The sequence below is a fragment of the Ranitomeya imitator genome, chromosome 4, assembly GCF_032444005.1.
Source record: "Ranitomeya imitator isolate aRanImi1 chromosome 4, aRanImi1.pri, whole genome shotgun sequence".
Classification (NCBI taxonomy): Eukaryota; Metazoa; Chordata; class Amphibia; order Anura; family Dendrobatidae; genus Ranitomeya; species Ranitomeya imitator.
In genome coordinates this window covers 315716429-315734503 of record NC_091285.1, presented here as the reverse complement: position 1 = coordinate 315734503, position 18075 = coordinate 315716429, and positions in this window count along the sequence as shown.

Genomic DNA, 18075 nt, shown 5'->3' with positions numbered 1-18075 from the left:
TAAATAGGTACCCTGATCAGGTGAAGGCAGGTATTATTTTTAATGGTTTTGCGGATGTTTTTAGGATTCCTCCCCCGAGTCACGAGGTTCCTTTTTTGATTAAGAATTTGCGGTCGGCGATGTTGCATGCCGAAGTGGTTGATGTTAAACTCAAGAAAGAAGTGGAGTTGGGAAGGATGTCTGGGCCGTTTTTGAACCCGCCGACTGAGGGCATGGTGGTTTCCCCCTTGGGGGTGGTGCCTAAGAAAGAGCCGAATAAGTTTCGGTTGATTCAACATTTGTCGTATCCAAAGGGTCGGTCGGTAAATGATGGCATCGCCCAAGAGCTGTGCTCTGTTGAGTATACATCATTCGATGCAGCGGTGCAGTGGGTGAGAAGGCATGGCCAGGGGGCGCTGTTGGCAAAGACGGATATTGAATCGGCCTTCCGTTTGCTTCCGGTGCATCCGGACAGTGTTCCGTTATTAGGTTGTTTTTGGAATGGTGGTTACTACTTGGACAGATGTTTGCCAATGGGCTGCGCCATTTCTTGTTCGTTGTTTGAGACATTTAGTACGTTTCTGGAGTGGGTGGTTAGGGACGTGGCGGGAGTTCAGTCGGTTATCCATTATTTGGATGATTTTTTGTTTATTGGGCCGCCTGATTCCGCAGTGTGTCGTAATACGTTAACGGCTATGTTTTGGGTCGCAGAGCTTTTTGGAGTTCCATTAGCGGCGGATAAGACAGAAGGTCCCAGCACGGCGTTGAGTTTTTTGGGAATTCTAATTGACTCCGAAAAAATGGAGTGTTGGTTGCCGGAGGATAAGTTGGCCATGCTGCAGCAGGAGGTTGAAAGAGCTAGAAGAAAGCGGAAGTTGACTTTGAAAGAGTTGCAGTCTCTTTTGGGTAGATTGAATTTTGCATGTCGGATCATACCCATGGGCAGGATATTTTGTCGCAGGTTGTCGGTTGCGACGGCAGGCGTGAAGGAGCCGCACCATTTTATTCGCCTGAGCAAAGAACACAAAGATGACTTGCTAGTGTGGCAACGTTTCCTGTGCAATTACAACGGGCGGTCATTGATTCAGCAGGAGGTCTTGACAAACTTTGATTGCGAGAGATTCACGGATGCAGCCGGTTCGGCTGGTTACGGGGCCTATTGCGGTGGTCGTTGGTGTGCCGGACGGTGGCCAAGCCAGTGGAGAGACTTGGGCCTTACAAAAAACCTGGTCCTGTTGGAATTGTTTCCTATTGTGGTAGCGGTTTACATTTGGGGGGAAATGTTTGCTAACAGAAGGATTCGTTTTCATTGTGATAACATGAGCGTTGTGTCGGTGATCAACAGTTTGTCGGCCTCATCTCCCCCGGTGATTAAGTTGGTGAGGGAGTTGGTTTTTCGGTGCTTGGAGCTGAACGCTTGTATTTCGGCGGTGCATGTGCCGGGTGTGCAGAACTCAATAGCAGATGCATTGTCTCGTTTCCAGTGGGACCGTTTTTCGGGAATTGGCGCCGGACGCGGAGATCTCGGGAGAGGAATGCCCTTTGCATCTCTGGAGCGTGATTATGGACGAGCGGGCCGGTTGATTCAGGAGTCTGTTACGAGCCAAACATGGGCATCATATGAAGCATCTTGGCGGGTATGGCAAAGTTGGGTGTCGGTGTGGGGCCAGTTGGTGTCTGAAGAAGACAGGATGTTGACAGTATTATTCTTGATCGGGAAGGCGGCGGAAGAAGGTTGGTCAGTTTCAAAGGTTAATAAATTTGTTGCTGGATTGGCTTTTGCTTTTAAGTTGCAGGGGTTGGTGGACGCGACAAAACATTTTATGGTCAGACAGGCACTTAGGGGTTTTAGGAGAGGTAATCAGACGATTGACCGTCGCCGCCCCATTTCGTTTAGCCTTTTAGAACGGTTGGGTGGAGTCTTGGAGATTATTTGTGGTTCGGGTTTTGAGTTGGCGTTGTTCTGCCTTGCCTTTTCATTAGCATTTTTTGGGGCCATGCGCGTTGGGGAACTGGTGTCAGCGTCCAAAGTTAGAGCTGGGGGTTTGTTGGCGGAGGATGTGGAAGTTTGGACGGGGGGTATCGTTTTTTGGATTCGGCGTTCAAAGACTGACCAAATTGGGAGGGGGAGACGTGTCGTGCTGGGGAGGGTTAACGGGTCTCTGATGTGTCCTAGAGGTTGTCTGGAAGCATACTGGCAGTTATGGTCAGGCAGATCTGGCCCTTTGTTGTGTCACGCAGAGGGGTCATTTTTGTCACGCTTTCAGTTCATTGCAGTGTTAAGAAGGGGCTTGCAGGAGTTGGGCCTTTCTCCGGATATGTTTGGGTCGCATTCATTTCGTATCGGGGCGGCATCAGAAGCTGATAGTTTGGGTTTGGGTGCGGAGGATATTTGTAGAATTGGCAGGTGGACTTCCAATTGTTACTTAAGTTACGTCCGTCATTAATTTAGTGGTGTGATTATGATTTTGTATTTGACCCCAGTGTTTTTTTCTTCATGCATCTTGTTGCAGGTATGTCCCCTTACTTAGCCTGGATCTTCGGACATTCGTTCGTTCATTGGGGGGCGCTGCGGGCCGGGTCAGGCCGGACGGTAGGCAACTGGGCTTTAGTAGGGTCAAGTTGTCATTCGGTGGTTGGGATATAGGGGGATGGTGTGGGGCAGGGCCCTTCCTGAATTTTCTAAGGCGGTTCGGTTAGATAGACAACCTGACATTTTAATCGTGCATTTGGGGGGGAATGACTTGGGTGTGCGGCCTGTCAGGGAATTGATTAGGGACATACGGTTCGATTTGTTGAGGTTGCAGGTATCATTTCCTGGGGTGTTGATTGTGTGGTCAGATATTGTGCCTAGAAAACGGTGGAGGGGGGCTAGATCTTTGAAGGGTATTAATAGGGCTAGGGTCAAGTTGAATAGGGCAATAGCGGGTTTTGTTTCTAGGAACGGGGGGATTAGTGTTAGACATTTTGAATTGGAGTCAGGGCTTGGTAACTACTGGTTGGAAGACGGAGTCCACTTAAACGCGATTGGGATTGATTTGTGGACTTTAGCATTGCAAGAAGGAGTTGAACGGGCGTTGGTGGCGTTGGGGCACTCACGAGCCTGAGGTGGTCAGGGCTGTTCGTGTGTGGTGGGGGGGTGGGGGTTCTTTGAGTTGACGCTGATTGGTTGGGGGAAGGAATTGGAGCATAATTACAGGCAATTTAAAATGTGGTGGGGTTGGATCTGGCATTTTGGTATGGGCTCTGGACGGGGTTTTACCCTGGGAGCTGTTGGTGGTTTCTTCTCTTCCCGGAACGGGATGTACGGTGCCCTCGAGCTGGTTTTCACGGCTGAGGGTAATATGGTGGTCGATCTTATCTTGTGGGGTTTTGCCAGATCTTTTTAGCTCCAAGAACCCTCCCCTCGAATTTATACTGTTGTATTTATGTTATGTTAATTTTGTTAATAAAAGTTGGCCGCTGTGGCCAAAATATCCAAAAGAATAATTGGTTATGTTTTATTTAAGGAAAGGTTGGGGCGGTGGGCAGTCTTGGTGGTTAGGTTACATACGTAGGAAAAGACCGTACTCGGCATACGCGGTCAAGATGGGGGCTGGAACAAAGCGCAGCTGGGAGGAGGCCCCCATGACTGCTTTGAGCCGGGCGGTCTTTTTTAAATGATGCTCCGGCTGGGGATAGGAGAAAGGAAAGGGGGGAGGGGTTTAGAAGGGGGAGGTAGTAGGGAAAGTGCGGGAAAACCGCCATTCCCTACCTTGATCCAAGAGAAGGAAGACCCACCCACCCTCCCTTGTAGGCTTGTGTTTGGGGTTTTTTGTTTAACGAGGGGGGGGGGGAATTGTGGGGCAGAGTTTATATATTGATATGGCGAAGGAAGTTATATATAAAAAAAAAAAAAAAAGGGACAATTTGGGTTTACACTTGGTATGCGGAGGTTTGGTCATTAATTGCATTTTTATTCATTTATTGTCACAGTGGCTGTGGGGGGGTGGGGGTTCTTGGAGTTGACGCTGATTGGTTGGGGGAAGGAATTGGAGCATAATTACAGGCAATTTAAAATGTGGTGGGGTTGGATCTGGCATTTTGGTATGGGCTCTGGACGGGGTTTTACCCTGGGAGCTGTTGGTGGTTTCTTCTCTTCCCGGAACGGGATGTACGGTGCCCTCGAGCTGGTTTTCACGGCTGAGGGTAATATGGTGGTCGATCTTATCTTGTGGGGTTTTGCCAGATCTTTTTAGCTCCAAGAACCCTCCCCTCGAATTTATACTGTTGTATTTATGTTATGTTAATTTTGTTAATAAAAGTTGGCCGCTGTGGCCAAAATATCCAAAAGAATAATTGGTTATGTTTTATTTAAGGAAAGGTTGGGGCGGTGGGCAGTCTTGGTGGTTAGGTTACATACGTAGGAAAAGACCGTACTCGGCATACGCGGTCATGTATTGAAAAGTGACCTCTGCAGTGCTCCATGAAACACTGGAGCTGCTAGCACGTCACTTTTAGCTGGGGACTGATGGGAGCAACGCTGGAAAAAAATGAAGATGGCGGTGGGTGAGTATGAGTGAGTATGAGACAGGAGCAAGGAAATTACATTTAAAGCACCACTCCAGCAGTGCATTAAAAAAATCGCTGGAGTGGTGCTTTAAAGGGAGTGTGTCACTCTTAAAATTGTAATTAAACTGTTTATCCCATATAGCTGAACCTCCATTACGTACGCAAAGTCATTTGAACCAGCTTTGAACTGTAGTGCTTGGGGCTGCCAAACCCGCTTTTCCTACTTATGGCCTGTTACATTTTCTGTAGCATGCATGCACATGCACAAAACGTTAGCTATTAAATGCCGCCATGAAGCGCACAATGCTGAATTACGTCTGATGCTGGCCAGTACATCATCAGAACTTTCTTTGCGTGTGGAGATGGCATGCACTGTTCTTTTGTCTATATGATGTACTCAGCAGTTGAAGTGTCTTTTATGTGATACTGTATATGCAGCAGTCTCAGTGTATCCTATATAATTTATAGAGCAATCACAGTATATCACCCATAATGTATATACCCTAGTCTCAGTGTATCCTATGTGATGTATACAGCAGTTGTGGTGTATCCTTGTGATGCGTAGAGGGGCAGAGTATTTTTTAACTGGGGCCCTGGGTAGTTTAGATTGTGTGGGCCCCCCATCACCCACTGTATGATATTACATGTCACATGATGTTTTTAAGGTCATGTGATTGGTCTGCAGACATGTAAAGACACAAAGAGCGGCACTATACATAACAGTAGATGATACTACATAATAATGGATGGTATTATACATAATATGAGGGAATGTAACATCCACTGATCTTCAACTGATCTTTACTGTGCTATCAAATGAATAAAAGGCTCCACATTTTCTATAAACAGAGAGATATTGAGGGAACAATTAGCTAATTTAAGTGAATTTAAATCTCCTGGTCCAGATGAAATGCAACCTAAAGTACTAGTATCCAAGGGGTAACGTTTCTCCTTGTGGGGAGTGACAAGCCATGCCTGGCTTGTCAGTGTGAGTAGACTTATATACGCCATACATTCTTTTCTGGGAAACTAAATATGCAAATTGCCTCTTCAGAGAGGAAGTGGACTAGAACTCTGGTGCCTCCTATTGGAAAAAGACAGAAACATAATGAATGAATACCCTGCAGTAAATAAATAAATAGCATAGTGCATGAAAACAATATATGGTACTGTTACAGCGGCTGCTGCCGCGTCTCCTACTCGCCTACAGCCATCCTCGCTGCCGCTCCTGCTGCTGTGTCCGCAGCTCTGCTTCCTCCCCGCCGTTCTCATAGTCTCAATGCCGTCTCCTCCATTGCTGCTGCTCCTGAGCTTCCTGTGCCGTCGGCTCCTCCTCACTCCAGGTCTCTCACTGGTTCCTCGATTCCCTCTCTTGCCACTAGGGGGCTTTGGTATGGTGCTTCTTTCCAGGGGTCTTTTCGGTCTGTCTCGGCTCCTTCCAGGTGCTTTAGGGCGCAGCAGCCCCTGCGTTCCAATCAGAATCCAGCGCAGGGTAAATCAGGCGTCTCCACCATTCCAACGACGCCAGATTATCGTGTGCACTCCATACGTTCTTCTGGCCCATTTTCTGACCTGTCCTGGTTACTTTGCCTCCCCTATTGCTGGTTATCTTCTGTTATCATGCTTCCCTTTCTGTGCTTCCTTTCTGAGCTGTCCCTTTTGGTTCCAGCTGTTGTGGTATCTGACTTCCTCGGGCCTGCACCTCACGATCCCTGGTTCACTCGCCCATTGGAGCTTCAGTGCCATGACCCAGAGGGTCCACTCTCTGTCCGGTTCTTACATCAGTTCGGTCGCAACAGGTACATTCTAAACTTGTTGCTTGAGCAAAAAAATTCTAAAACCATCTCACCTCTTCATGGTGACCATAATTGGGACAGTCCTAGCTGTAATATTAAAAGCCTTACCATTTATCAAGTGACATGCATGTAGATAATGGCTGAGAAGGACTGGGCCCAACTAGAGAACACACAGCCATGGGAGACCACATCAATATAATGCACAGCTTAACCCCTTTCTGACATTAGAAGTAATAATCTGTGCATGTGAGCTAGGTCTATCTGACCAGGGATGGATTATTACATCTGCGTGATTGCCCGCGGACACAGGTAGTGCACCACTCCCACCACTTTAACCCCCGAAATGCTGCGATTGAACAAGATTGCAATATTCTGGGAGCCGACAGAGGGCTTTGCCTTTAGATCAGAGACCCTGCAGCGTGATGAGAGGTCCCAATCATTGCTATTATAACTTGATATCGTCATGACGACTTCCAGGTCACAGGAGCTAGGAAACATGCTGATCATGTGCAGTGCAAATGTGCGCTCCAGGAGGAAAATAGCGCTCCATTCCTCTCAAGTCTCTCTGTATGGCTATGTAGTACTGTACAGCCACATATGGGGTACTGCTGCATTCAGTAGAAATTGTGGGAGAAATGTTGGTGCCAATTTTACCCACGTCTTGTGTGAAAATGTAAAATTTTGGGCTAAAACTAAATTTTGTTGGTAAAAATGTAGTTATTTTCTCTTCACTGCCCAATGATAGAAAATTCTGTGACACACCCATGGTATCAATATGATCACTGAACCCCTATATTAATTCATTGAGGAGTGTAGTTTGTAAATTGGGGTCACTTATGGGAGGTACTGCTGTTCTGGCATCTTATAGGCTCTTCCAGTGGGTAATGGCAAATGCAAACCATAACAGTAAAATCTGGTGCTCCTTGCCTTTTGAGCTTTGCACTGTGCCTGAAAAATATTTCCCAATTACATGTAGGGTATGTTAGGGTTGGCGGAACGCACCGAATATATTTATTAAGTAAGATTGGTGCATTCGCCACCCGGGATCCACCGTGCAGGAAAGAACCTGCTGCTAAGTGAATGGCGGCACTATATGGCGGTACAATGTGATTACACACACGGGTTAACTTCACCCTGTGTGAATGAAGCGATCCCTGTTAAGTCACAGGGTCGTGGTACCGCACAGAGAGCGCAAGCAAGGAACCACAGAACTCTATCCCAGGACACAGGATTAGAGTTAGTGTAGACCTCTTGCGATCGACACCACAATTGGGGTATCAGAGGTAACTATTATGCACATAAGTGCATGCTGTGCCACACTAGCGGACACCACTAACCACCCAGACTTGGGTAAGGTAAGTGCTCTAATAGCGCATGGCGCTGCACTGGCGGTCACAGCAGTTAGACGCTGCTTCGTATTTTAAAGCTCTGAGTTAAGCCGGGCACTAGATTGCAGCCATACACCTTACGCGAACAGTCATACACAAGGGATGGGTTTTTTAAGGAACGACTTGCACTCATCAACACACACACGATAACAATTGTATACTAGCGCATGGCCGTGCGGTCATGCGAAGCTTATATAGCTGCAGCACGTTCAGGACCCTTCAAAGAAGGACCAATAGATTTGCAGCAGTACCTGAGCATGTGACCCTAGATCTCCATTGAGAGATCTTGCCCTGGGCATGCTCAGTGTGTGCAAAGCAGGACTTAGTCCTAGCACCTACAGGACCTTCCTGAGCATGTGACTCTAGATCTCCACTGAGAGATCTTGCCCTGGGCATGCTCAGTGTGTGCAAAGCAGGACTTAGTCCCAGAAAAGCCTGCTCGCTGCAGATCAGTGCAGGGTACAATAGCAGAGCCTGGAGAGGCAGTAGTAACCCTTTGCACAGTACCAGTCTCAGCAAGACGCTGGGAGCGACGTCTCCGCTGAGCAGGCTCCACTGAGGCCGATGCAGAATGGGAGACCGCAGCAGACACGGATCGAGATTCCCTGTGTGCAGCAGAAGAAACTCGACTCCTAACATTACCCCCCCCTAGGGCCCCCCTCCCCGAGCTTCGCTATGCTCAAAAGCTGCAATGAGCAGGGGAGCCCGAATGTGCTCCACAGGCTCCCAGGTTCTATCCTCTGGGCCGTGACCCTTCCAGTCCACCAGATAAAAATTTTTGCCACGTACCACCTTGCACCCCATGATAGCATTCACCTCAAATTCATCCGTGGATGAACCCAATATCTCAGCAGATGACTCAGAAAACCGGGACAACTGAACGGGCTTTAAGACGGAAACATGAAAAGTATCGGTGATACCAAGGCGTGGAGGAATAGCCAAACGGTAGACCACAGGGTTGACCTGTTCCAGAACCTTGAACGGGCCAATGTAGCGAGGTGCAAACTTAGTGGACTCAACTCGCAGCCTGATGTTACGGGCGGAGAGCCACACTAAGTCGCCAGGAGCAAAGGTCGGAGCGGGGCGCCGGTGTGTATCAGCCGAAACCCTCATTCTCTCCTTGGAAGCCCGGATGGCATCCTGAGTGCGGTCCCAGATGTCACATGCCTCCACCGCCCAGTCTGCCACCCTAGAATCGGTGGATGACATGGGCATGGGCACAGCGACACGCGGATGCTGGCCGTAATTAAGGAGAAAAGGAGTCTGACCAGTGGAATCGGCTACGGCGTTGTTCATTGCAAATTCCGCCCAAGGTAGCAAAGATGCCCAGTCATCCTGCCTAGCAGAGACAAAATGTCGCAAGAATGTCACCAGAGTCTGGTTGGTTCTCTCTACCAACCCATTCATCTTGGGATGATATGCAGAGGAGAGATTCAGCTCTATGCTGAGTAAACGGTGAGCTCTTTCCAAAACCGAGACGCAAATTGGGGACCCCGGTTGCTGACAATTTTATCAGGCATTCCATGTAAGCGGAAAATATGTTTTATGAACAACACCGCCAAGGCCCGTGCAGAAGGTAACCGTGGAAGCGGCACCAAATGCACCATCTTAGAAAAATGATCAGTGACTACCCAGATAATGGTGCAGCTACGAGACTTGGGTAAGCCCACCACGAAGTCCATCCCGACCATCTCCCAGGGCCTGTCTGCCACCGACATGGGGTAAAGTAACCCAGCAGGCCGTTGCCGAGGAGACAGATTCTGGGCGCAGGAGACACACTCCCGAATATAGTCCCCGACGTCACGGGCCATATGCGGCCACCAGTACGTCCTCGCCAAAAGCTTAGATGTCCTCTTGGTCCCAAAATGTCCACCCACTCTGGACGAGTGAGCCCAAGAGCGAACCTCTAGTCGCAAATTCGCTGGTACGAAAGTCTTGCCCGGGGGCACGGACTCTAGTGAAACCGGAGCCACAGTTCTCAGGCTCTCTGAAGGGACAATAAGCCGAGGCTCCTCCTCCTCCTCCTCAGATGACACTACGGAGCGGGAGAGAGCGTCGTCACGAATGTTCTCCCCGGAGAGAAAATGGAGAGTAAAATGGAACCGGGAGAAGAACAGGGATCATCTAGCCTGGCAAGAATTCAGCCGCTGGGCCGTCTGTAAATATACCAAGTTCTTGTGGTCAGTGAACACTTGGAAGGGAAAGCGAGCTCCCTCCAAGAGATCTCTCCACTCAGAAAAAAACAACTTCATGGCTAGCAACTCCCTGACCCCGATGGAATAATTCCTCTCCGCTGGTGTGAAGGTCTTGGAGAAGAAGAAGCAAGGATGCTTCCGACCTTGAGCATCCTTTTGGAAAAGGACTGCTCCAGCATCAACGGATGAGGCATCCACCTCCATGAAAAATGGTTTATCTACATCGGGGCAATGTAGGATGGGAGCGCTAGGGAAGTGTGACTTAATCAAGAGAAAGGCTTTGGAGACCTCCTCTGACCACAACTTGGGATTTGCTCCCTTCTTGGTGAGGGCAACCAAAGGAGCCACCAAAGTTGAGAAGTGTGGAATGAACTGGCAATAGTAATTAATGAACCCCATAAAGCGCTGCACCGCTTTAAGAGAATGGGGTTCTTGCCAGTCCATCACAGTCTGTAGCTTGACAGGATCCATAGCCAAACCCTGGGCAGAGATGATATAACCAAGGAAAGGCAAGGACTCCTGCTCAAACACACACTTCTCCAACTTGGCATAGAGGGAGTTTGCCCGTAAGAGGTCAAAGACTTTGCGAACATCTCTCCGATGGGAGTCAATATCTGGAGAGTAGATGAGAATATCATCCAGATAGACTATGACCGAGGTGGTGACCATATCCCGGAAGATGTCGTTCACAAAGTCTTGGAAAACGGCTGGGGCATTACAGAGCCCGAAGGGCATCACCAGATATTCATAGTGCCCATCCCTGGGGTTAAAAGCCGTCTTCCATTCATCCCCCTCACGGATGCGAATCAGGTTGTAAGCACCCCACAGATCTAATTTTGTAAATACCCTTGCTCCCCGTAGCCTATCAAAAAGCTCACATATCAGTGGTAATGGGTACTTGTTCTTAACAGTGATGGCGTTAAGACCCCTGTAGTCTATGCATGGACGTAAGTCTCCAGTCTTCTTCTGTACGAAGAAGAACCCAGCCACTGCAGGTGACACTGACTTCCTAATGAATCCTCTACCCAGATTCTCTTGAATGTACTGAGACATTGCCTCCGTTTCCGGGAGAGATAATGGATAGACTCGACTCCGGGAAGGCTCAGCACCAGGCAAGAGGTCAATAGGACAGTCATAGGGGCGGTGAGGCGGAAGAGTCTCCGCAGCCCTTTTGGAGAACACGGCTGCATAGGGCCAATAGTGCTTGGGAAGAGACGAAAGATCTGCGGGTACCTGTGTTGTAGCAACCTGAACGCACTCCCTCTGACATCTACCCTCGCAGGATTTACTCCATCCCAATATTCTCCCTGAGGACCACTCTATATGGGGAGAATGATAGCTTAGCCATGGTATCCCCAACAGGACCTCATCAATTCCCTCAGGAATGACTAATAGGGAAATAATCTCCTGATGTGATGGAGACACAGAAAGCTTGATAGGAATGGTTTGGTGGGTAATCTGTGAGGGTAGTGTCGACCCATTTACCACTCGAATGGTTACTGGCTTGGTGAGCATCACCAGGGGTACTGCATGACGCTGGGCGAAAGCGGATGACATAAAATTACCCCCCGCCCCTGAATCCACGCATAACTCTATCAAAAGAGTGGATGGGCCTATGGTAATTGTCCCCTTGAAGGACAACTTTGAGGCAAACGTCGCCGTGTCTAGTGAACCTCCTCCTACTGCCACTAGACGCTGACGTTTCCCCGACCGCTGAGGACACTTGGAGGCAAGATGTCCTGACTGCCGGCAAGCATGACACACCTTATGTGACTCGAACGCTTGGACTTGAGATTCCAAAGGTTTGGCGAAGGTGGGAGCCAGCCGAAACCTCTGCCTACACTGGGCTCGCTCCAACCTTCGCTCGTGAAAACAAAGGTCTATGCGAGTTGATACAGCTATGAGCTCCTCCAGTGTGGCAGGAATCTCCCTAGTGGCCAAAGTGTCCTTCACATGGTCAGCCAACCCCCTCCAAAATATGGGAATGAGGGTTTTGTTTGGCCATTCCAACTCAGACGCTAATGTCCGGAAGTGAACAGCAAAATGGCTGACCATGGTTGAACCCTGAGTCAAAGCCATCAGTTGGAGCGCTGTATCATGGGTGACTTGAGGTCCTACAAAGACCAGTTTCAGAGTGTCCAGAAACCAAGGAACACTCCGCACCACATGATCGTTGCGCTCCCACAGCGGCGTAGCCCACTCCAACGCCCTGTCCGACAAGAGAGATATTATGAATCCCACCTTTGCCCCCTCTGTGGGAAAACGTGCAGCCAGGAGCTCGAGGTGTATACCACACTGGCTCACAAAACCCCTACAGGACTTACTGTCCCCAGAGTATTTCTCAGGCGAAGGGAGGTGAGAGAAAGTCGGAACAGGGGTGGCAGTGGGTAAAGCTGCTGCAGCCACGCTAGCAGCCTGATCAGCAATTGTGGTAACATGCACCGCCGAGGTTGCATGCTCAAGAGACGCCAACCGGCCCTCCAGCAGCTGGATGTACTCCTGCAATTGCTGTTCATCCGCGATTACTTAGCCAGATCATGGCGCTAGTATAATGTTAGGGTTGGCAGAACGCACCAAACATATTTATTAAGTAAGATTGGTGCGTTCGCCACCCGGGATCCACCGTGCAGGAAAGAACCTGCTGCTAAGTGAATGGCGGCACTATATGGCGGTACAATGTGATTACACACACAGGTTAACTTCACCCTGTGTGAAGGAAGCGATCCCTGTTAAGTCACAGGGTTGCAGTACTGCACAGAGAGCGCAAGCAAGGAACCACAGAACTCTATCCCAGGACACAGGATTAGAGTTAGTGTAGACCTCTTGCGATTGACATCACAATTGGAGTATCAGAGGTAACTATTATGCACAGAAGTGCATGCTGTGCCACACTAGCGGACGCCACTAACCACCCAGACTTGGGTAAGGTAAGCGCTCTAATAGCGCACGGCACTGCACTGGCGGTCACAGCAGTTAGACGCTGCTTTGTGTGTTAAAGCTGTGAGTTCAGCCGGGCGCTAGATTGCAGCCATACACCTTACGCGAACAGTCATACACAAGGGATGGGTTTTTTAAGGAACGACTTGCACTCATCAATAGTGTTGAGCGATACCGTCCGATACTTGAAAGTATCGGATAGTATCGGCCGATACCCGAAAAGTATCGGATATCGCCAATACCGATACCCGATACCAATACAAGTCAATGGGACACCAAGTATCGGAAGGTATCCTGATGGTTCCCAGGGTCTGAAGGAGAGGAAACTCTCCTTCAGGCCCTGGGATCCATATTAATATGTAAAATAAAGAATTAAAATAAAAAATATTGATATAATTACCTCTCCGGAGGCCCCTGGACATCACCGCTGGTAACCGGCAGCCTTCTTTGTTTAAAATGAGCGCGTTTAGGACCTGAGAATGACGTTGCGGCTTCTGATTGGTCGCGTGCCGCTCATGTGACCGCCACGCGACCAATCAGAAGCCGCGACGTCATTCCTCAGGTCCTAAATTCCTAGAATGAGGAGTTTAGGACCTGAGGAATGACGTCGCGGCTTCTGATTGGTCGCGTGCCGCTCATGTGACCACCAAGCGACCAATCAGAATCCGCGACGTCATTCCTCAGGTCCTAAATTCCTAGAATGAGGAGTTTAGGGCCTGAGAATGACGTCGCGGCTTCTGATTGGTCGCGTGGCGGTCACGCGCTCATTTTAAACAAAGAAGGCTGCCGGTTACCAGCGGTGATGTCCAGGGGCCTCCGGAGAGGTAAGTATATCAATATTTTTTATTTTAATTCTTTATTTTACACATTACTATGGATCCGATACCGATACCCGATACCACAAAAGTATCGGAACTCGGTATCGGAATTCCGATACCGCAAGTATCGGCCGATACCCGATACTTGCGGTATCGGAATGCTCAACACTACTCATCAACACACACACGATAACAATTGTATGCTAGCGCAAGGCCGTGCGGTCATGCGAAGCTTATATAGCTGCAGCACGTTCAGGACCCTTCAAAGAATTACCAATGGATTTGCAGCAGTACCTGAGCATGTGACCCTAGATCTCCATTGAGAGATCTTGCCCTGGGCATGCTCAGTGTGTGCAAAACAGGACTTTGTCCTAGCATCTACAGGACCTTCCTGAGCATGTGACCCTAGATCTCCACTGAGAGATCTTGTCCTGGGCATGCTCAGTGTGTGCAAAGCAGGACTTAGTCCTAGAAAAGCCTGCTCGCTGCAGATCAGTGCAGGGTACAATAGCAGAGCCTGGAGAGGCAGAAGTACCCATTTGCACAGTACCAGTCTCAGCGAGATGCTGGGAGCGACGTCTCCGCTGAGCAGGCTCCACTGCGGCTGATGCAGAATGGGAGACTGCAGCAGACATGGATCGAGATTCCCTGTTAGGAGTCGAGTTTCCTCTGCTGCACAGGGGGAATCTCGATCCGTGTCTGCTGCGGTCTCCCATTCGGTATCGGTCGCAGTGGGCTCTGCTCAGCGGAGACGTCGCTCCCAGCGTCTCGCTGGGGCTGATTCGGTGCATAGGGTCACTACTGCCTTTTCTGGCTTTCCTATGGTACCCTGCACTGATCTGCGGCGAGCGAGCCTCTCTGGGACTAAGTCCTTGTTTACTCACACTGAGCATGCCCAGGGCAGGGTCTCCCATTGGAGGTCGAGGGCCACATGTTCGGTCACATGCTCAGGTGCTGCAGTACATTCCATTGGTCCTTCTGGAAGGTCCTGAAAGGGCAAAACATGCTCAGGTACTGCAGCACTTTCCATTGGTCCTTCTGGAAGGTCCTGAAAGGGCAAAAACTTCTGTAGCAGCTTCCTGTGCTGCAACTATATAAACTGCGCATGACCGCACGGCCATGCGCTAGTATCGTCTTATGCTATATGCTTTGCGCCAATGTGGTCATGTGTTTGAATGTGTTCAGGGACCCGGCTGAAATAAGCCCCTAGAATGCTGGCACCTCCGTCGAGGAGATTGTGTTTAAGTGTGTTCAGGGACCCGGCTGAAATAAGCCCCTAGAATGCTGGCATCTCCGGCGAGGAGTTTTGTATGCATGCATGACCACTCACTGCTCACATCTGGGTAGTTGGCCTGTGCCTCTGTGAAAGTCTAACAGGGCACAGAGCTTTCCTCTCGCGGTTACTCTGTGACGCTAACAGAGTTGGTATATACCGCCATATAGAGCTGCCAATATTTAGCAGCAGGTGCTTTCCTGCACGGTGGATCCCGGGTTGCGAACGCACCAATTCCATTTAATAAATTATATATTTGGTGTGTTCCGCCAACCCTAACATTCACCCTGTACAGCAGAGGAAACTCGACTCCTAACAGGGTATTGGTGCCCTCAGGAAAAAATAAACCTGTTTGTTGTAAAAAATATTCCTATTAGCACTTAGAAAAATTTACCGTTAGCCTTTAACCCCTTAGTGACAGAGCCAATTTGGTACTTAATGACCAGGCCAATTTTTGCAATTCTGACCACTGTCACTTTATGAGGTTATAACTCTGGAACACTTCAACGGATCCCGCTGATTCTGAGACTGTTTTTTCGTCACATATTGTACTTCATGTTAGTGGTAACATTTCTTCGATATTACTTGCGATTATTTATGAAAAAAACGGAAATATGGCGAAAATTTTTAAAATTTTGCAATTTTCAAAGTTTGTATTTTTATGCCCTTAAATCAGAGAGATATGTTATGAAAAATAGTTAATAAATAACATTTCCCACATGTCTACTTTACATCAGCACAATTTTGGAAACAATTTTTTTTTTTGTTAGGGAGTTATAAGGGTTAAAAGTTGACCAGCAATTTCTCATTTTTTGAGGGGTCTATATGATAGAAAATAATGAAGTGTGACACCATTCTAAAAACTACACCCCTCAAGGTTCTCAAAACCACATTCAAGAAGTTTGTTAACCCTTTACGTGCTTCACAGGAACTGAAACAATGTGGAAGGAAAAAATGAACATTTAACTTTTTTTTGCAAACATCTTAATTCAGAACCATTTTTTTTATTTTCACAAGTGTAAAAACAGAAATGTAACCATAAATTATGTTATGCAATTTCTCCTGAATACGCCAATACCCCATATGTGGGGGTAAACCAATTTTTGGGCGCACCGCAGAACTTAGAAGTGAAGGAGCGCCGTTTGACTTTTTCAATGCAGAATTGGCTGGAATTGAGATCGGACGCCATGTCACGTTTAGAGAGCCCCTGATGTGCCTAAACTCCCCACAAGTGACACCATTTTGGAAACTAGACCCCTTAAGGAACTTATCTAGATGTGTGGTGAGCACTTTGAACCCCCAAGTACTTCACAGAAGTTTATAACGTAGAGCCGTGAAAATAAAAAATCGCTTTTGTTTACACAAAAATGATCTTTTCGCCCACAAATTCTTATTTTCACAAGGGTAACAGGACAAATTAGACCACAAAAGTTGTTGTGCGATTTCTCCTGAATACGTCGATACCCCATTTGTGAGGGTAAACCACTGTTTGGGCGCACCGCAGAGCTTGGAAGTGAAGGAGCGCCGTTTTACTTTTTCAATGTAGAATTGGCTGGAATTGAGATTGGACGCCATGTCGCGTTTGGAGAGCCTCTGATGTGCCTAAACAGTGGAAACCACCCACAATTGACCCCATTTTGGAAACTAGACCCCTTAAGGAACATATCTAGATGTGTGGTGAGCACTTTGAACCCCCATGTGCTTCACAGAAGTTTATAATGTAGAGCCGTGAAAAAAAAAATCGCATTTTTTCTACAAAAATTATCTTTTTGCCCACAAATTTTTATTTTCACAAGGGTAACAGGAGAAATTAGACCACAAAAGTTGTTGTGCAATTTCTCCTGAGTACGCTGATACCCAATATGTGGGGGTAAACCACTGTTAGGGCGCACCGCAGAGCTTGGAAGAGAAGGAGTGAAGTTTTACTTTTTCAATGTAGAATTGGCTGGAATTGAGATTGGACGCCATGTCGCGTTTGGAGAGCCCCTGATGTGCCTAAACAGTGGAAACCCCCCACAAGTGACACCATTTTGGAAACTAGACCCCTTAAGGAACTTATCTAGATGTGTGGCGAGCACTTTGAACCCTCATGTGCTTCACAGAAGTTTATAACGTAGAGCCGTGAAAAAAAAAATTGAATTTTTTCTACAAAAATGATCTTTTTGCCCCAAAATTTTTATTTTCACAAGGGTAACAAGAGAAATTAGACCACTAAATTTGTTGTGCAGTTTCTCCTGAGTACGTCGATACCCAATATGTGGGGGTAAGCCACTGTTAGGACGCACCGCAGAGCTTGGAAGAGAAGGAGTGCCGTTTTACTTTTTCAATGTAGAATTGGCTGGAATTGAGATTGGACGCCATGTCGCGTTTGGAGAGCCCCTGATGTGCCTAAACAGTAGAAATCCCCCACAAGTGACCCCATTTTGGAAACTAGACCCCCCATGGAACTTATCTAGATGTGTGGTGAGAACTTTGAATGCCCAAGTGCTTCACAGAAGTTTAGAATGCAGAGTCGTGAAAATAAAAAATATTTTTTTTTTCCACAAAAAAGATATTGTAGCCCCCAAGTTTTTATTTTCACAAGGGTAACAGGAGAAATTGGACTGCAATAGTTGTTGTCCAATTTATCCCGAGTACGCTGATGCGCCATATGTGGGGGTAAACCACTGTTTGGGCGCACGGCAGAGCTCGGAAGGGAAGGAGCGCCTTTTTGGAATGCAGACTTTGATAGAATGGTCTGTGTTGTGAATTCTGTGGCAGAGCTCCCTCCTGTGGTCACAAGTGGTACTTCGGCTGATTCTCTCTGGGTGCTTCCGTTTGTGGAGGAAACTGGTACTGCTGCTTCTGAGTTTCCTCCCTCAGGTGATCTGGTGAGGTCGTTAGGTGCTTCTCTACTTAACCCCACCTAATGCTTTGATTCATGCTTCCTGTCAATGTTCCAGTGTTGGACTTGTGTTTCTCTGGATCATTCCTGTTGTCTGCTGCTCTGCATAGCTAAGTGCTTCTTTGCTATTTGTTGCTATTTTTTCTGTCCAGCTTGTCTATTTGTTTTGCTGGAAGCTCTGGGACGCAAAGGGTGTACCTCCGTGCCGTTAGTTCAGTACGGAGGGTCTTTTTGCCCCTTTGCGTGGTTTTCTT